The sequence below is a fragment of the Macrobrachium nipponense genome, chromosome 26 (genome assembly GCF_015104395.2).
Source record: "Macrobrachium nipponense isolate FS-2020 chromosome 26, ASM1510439v2, whole genome shotgun sequence".
Lineage (NCBI taxonomy): Eukaryota > Metazoa > Arthropoda > Malacostraca > Decapoda > Palaemonidae > Macrobrachium > Macrobrachium nipponense.
Window position 1 is genome coordinate 62795926 of NC_087215.1, and position 5098 is coordinate 62801023.

Below are 5098 nucleotides of genomic sequence, written 5' to 3' on the forward strand. Positions count from 1 at the left end.
TTGGTATGTTGATCATCCTTCCTCCAATTATCAAACATACTAAATTGCAGCCCTCAGTGGTGTTTTTATTTTATTTTATTTATTTTTTTAAATTTAAGGTTAAGTTTAGCCTAGTTCGTACGTCTGGCATCGCAACAACGCAGGCAGCCACGGCTGAGGATTTCACACAGCATTTTGAATGGCACGAGTGACTTACGCTCCAAACGGCCTGGGTGACAAAATCATCCAGTAATATAATCCATCAATACAATATGAGATATATGTACTATACTGACCCTTTCAACTCAGCATACCAATCACAGTTTTCAATAAATTAAGCCACGCAGGTATCTTCCATTGAAAAAATGTAGGTAAAGCACTTAAGAGGCCTATGCCCAATAAATACTCAAACGAAATTGCACTAGAGACATAGTTACGCAAACAAATACTTTTGAAGTCATACAAATCCACAGTCCAAATTTTGAAATTCTGCTCGTAAACAGTTTTGTCCGCTATAACGTCAGTTACAAAATCCACTGTTTTCTCAAGACGCAGTTAAAGTACGTAGCCACGCCACGAACCGACCCCTACCATTCAACGGCTCATCTAGTGTCTTTCCTACGCCCTACTGAAACCTATGGGTGATAAGACTATGATAAAAAATTTAGGCCAAAGGCCAAGCACTGGGACCTACAAGATCATTCAGCGCTGAAAGTGGAAACTGAGGGTTAAATGGTTTTACAGATGCAACAGGAGGTAAAACATGCCTACATCGCACAACGTGAGGTGCACTGTCGGCTCTACTCCCCTACGTGACCTTTGAGCGGTAAAATCAAGGCATCTCACTGGGATGGTTCAACTGTGAGTGGTTTAAACCTACAACGGTTAAGTGTCAATCAAAAAAAGTCATTACAGCTCTACATAAGTACAAACTTTGCAATTAACCTTTCCGTTTTAAAGGAAATTTAAGGTTGATTAAAACCTAAAAAAAAAAAAAAAAAAAAAAAAAAAAAAAAAAAAAAAAAAAAAATATATATATATATATATATATATATATATATTATATATATATATATATATATATATATATATATATATATATATGAGCGAATTTAAATTAAATGGACTGCGTTGGAATAGTCGATGAGCCAGATATAAGGGGCTGTCTCACTAAGCATGTTGCCAAATGTATGGACTCATACTGTAAACATTTGTCACTTTATAGTTCTCCTTACTTCTGTAGATAATTATGTTAGTTGTGCGTAAATCATTGGCGTCTGGATTCATCTACATAGACATTCCAATTCGATAAACTAGACTAACTTCTGACCCCCTTCCACCCTCCGCCTGCACCTTTCGTGTTGTCTTTCGTTAAACCTTTAAAATGATTCTCTCTCTCTCTCGTGTATCTCACTGAATGGCTTTGTAAACTATCAGATTTGGGTTATAAGATAATGTTTAGACCTTTAGGCCTCTAGGTAACGTACGGCTTTCGAAGACTGAGTGCATTAGACAAAAGTGCTCTAATAAGTTCAATTTCAAGTCTAAATGAACAATAAACTCATCTAATAACCATAAAATAACAATGAGTAATTCAGATTTACCATTTTACAATTTTTTTTAAATATATAATCATATAAAGGTGTTTATCTTTGTAATGTATAATACATCGTCATAATATCAAATCTTAGGTTTAAAAGCCTAAAGAAAAACGGATACATTCTCCAGTTCCCCGTATATAGGCCTATGAGTTTCTGATTACGTGTGGCATAATTCCCACCCATATGAAGAAACAATTTTAATGTTTATCACAGAGACTAAAATGGTATAAATGTTTAAGTAAATGGGCTCTATGTTTGAATATGTAGACAATAACTGAATCAACAGCACTAACTTTTTATATTTGACAACACTCGGCTCTTTTAAGTTTAGCGCCTATTACTAGGCTATCAACCTAAGGTTGGTGTTATGGCCAGAAAGTTACTATCATCATTCTTCGTATTATTATCAATACTCTTAACATAATCATTACTGGTATGAAAAACAAATGGCCTAATAACTACCATTAGGTTATACCCTCGCACTGATTTCATCGACCAAACTATATACCGTATCTTTCATACCTCCAGTAGTACCATATCCTTCAGGAATCATATGTATATATCTATATATATATATATATATATACCCATATATATATATATATATATATATATATACACTATATATATATATATAATATAATATACACATATATATCTATATATATATATATATTATATATAATATATAATATATATATATATATATATATAAACGCACCTCTGTGACTTGATAGTCTCTCCTAGACCTATGATCGAGTATTAATACGAAGGCAAGTGTAAGAGCACCCAGAGGTTTATCCCCCGGGTCATGTCTCAAATAATGGCGTCACCCGAGGGCTAGTACTAAACGGGGCGAAACAGTGATTCATTTACACTTTCGCCGTATTTGGTGCTGGCCACTGGTGTGGTCAAATGTGTTTCGCCGTGTTTGGTACTAGCCCCTGGGGAATCAAATACACTTAGGGACATTTGATCCCCCAGGGACAAGCACAAAACAGTGACATATTTGACACCCTAAGGGCCTAGTACTAAGCACGGCAAAAGTGTAAATGAATCGTAGTTTCGCCGTTTTCAGTACTAGCCCTCGGAGATCAAATGTTCCTAAGCGAGTTGCTCGTTTCACAAATACCTAAGGATTCCGTAAAATCCCTGAATTTAGCATATTTACTGGAACACGTATAACCAGCCGAATCACTGAAAGGGTTGTGAAAAACATCAAGTGGCATTCTTACCTGGTTCTGGAAGCTACAACAAATCCACTATGGCTCCTCATTCCTTAACTTTCCGACAACAAATTGTCAGACCACCATTTTTCTTATTACGTTCTTTCGCACTTGTTGCCACGGCTTTACAAAATAACGGTTAATTAGTGTTGGCAGGAGACATGACAACACATCATCCAACTCCAATTGGTGGGTGGGTACTGGGGTGGATTCAAATTTCAATCCACCCCAGGACCCAGTGTTGCCAAAGTGCGGAGAAACGACCAAAAGTGCGGAGAAGATTCGAGGGGGAGTCATTGAATGCAGAGCTGAGGTCTGCACTCCTCACGTATGCGGCGCTGTAGGTCCGCATATATATTTATGCTTTTAAAACTTTTTTTCCATCAATGAAAAATGATTGAAATTATATGATATTTTTGAAAGTACTAATATTTTTGAAAAATTAACCATTTTCACTAGTCTCGAGTGTTCACGCGCCATTATCAAATACGATCATGCGATTGTCAATTAAGAACTGATTTTGACAACAGCATATGACGTAACCCAAACGTGATGTTTTAAAATGCATTCATTCTTTAGGTCCAGCAATCTTCAATTTGCGTTTGTAATTTCATATATATATATATAATATATATATATATATATATATATATATATATATATATATATATACATACATAATAGTTTAGGTAAAATTTAATTAATTTGTGAATTGATCTCAGGGTGAAGGCTGACTTACATTATTGTAAACAACCTTAGTCATGTTTAATGAGTTTTTATTTTATTTATTATTTACTTATTTATTTTGAGAAAACAACTGCAAATATGCATTAGGCAATTGCATTAGTTGAAGTGATTAACTGATTATAACCGAATAAGTTTCGATATAAGTCTGCTAGGAAGTGGAAATTAACACTACACATCCCGGTGCGGAGCTATAATTTCTCGGATGAGTTCGGACTTTGCGGTAACCCTGGACTCCGGCATCGCATTACAGACGACAGGCCCCACTGGCCATGTCCGGTGCTGCACCCAGACGCGATTGCAGTTGGCCATTGCCTTCAATACGTGTCTTCACACTATGCGATTGTTTCCTGCGTATAAGTGCGACAGCAGTAGACTTCCACAGTTCCACTGCTTCTGGTGATCGGGTGCATTGGGTATTGAAAACATTTGAGGGATATAAATAGTGTTATTCCCGTTGCTGAATAACCCCTTGTTCCATGCAACGAAAAAAAAAAACACCATACAAATAATAATAACAATAGTGTTATTCGTAAATAAGAAAGAACTACAGGTATGGATTGCTTAAGTATAAACTACTGAGAAATGATTTACTAAATGATTTGCCTGTTTTTTCATTAAGGTTACATTTACGTTTTGATACTGAAATTATTAGAAGGTTATCGGCAGATTATTGATATAAAAGAGGACTCAAAGCTTTTGATTTCGATATATATGATTGTTTTTTTAGAAGTTTTTATAGTTAACACTTACGTTTTTACTTACATTAATTAATGAAACAGAGATATGGATTTTTTTATATCAAAGTAAAAGATTTGTTGTATATAGATATATCAGTTTATACTTTTGTTGATAAATAGAGATGTTTCAGCTAACACTAGTTGTTTTCATTTCTCCTTTTTAATTTTTGTTTCTATATGGAAAAGCAAATTTTACAAGGAAAGGTCCATATTATTTCCTCTTACTTGATGGTAACTGCCAGTTGTTGTGCTGGCGAAATATCAAATCTCTTGAATGTGCGTATTTTCTTTTAGCGAACTGGGTCATAGCAGATGTGACAAGGAGTTCCCTCCAAAAGGTTGTTTTTAGAACCAATTCTTGAAGTAATTGCAAAATTTATCATTATCTCTCTTTCATTCTACTCCTAACGAAAATTGTGACAAATGCACCGACAAGTGCCTTGTGTATTCAAAGGGTTGTACCGAGTGAATTCTAGGTTTTTATCTTCTTTTTTTTTCTCAAATGTAATAAATAAAGACAATTTTCTCTTCCTGTATATGTAGTCACCACACAGGCTGAGAGCAGACTGGCAAGCGCTTGTCAAAAATTGGGTCACTTTGTGCGGCAGTCGGACAAATGTACGATTTGCGCAATTTTGTGTCGCATTTAGATCCGGCACCGCAATCGTATCTTGGTGCGACCAGAATCGCATAGTGTGAAAGGGCCCGATTCAGCAGCAGAGGGGAACGAACTATTGTGCGCGACAGTACCATGTATGGCTTATCTAATCCATGGAGATGGGTAGAGATGTTTAGTGCCGGAACTACT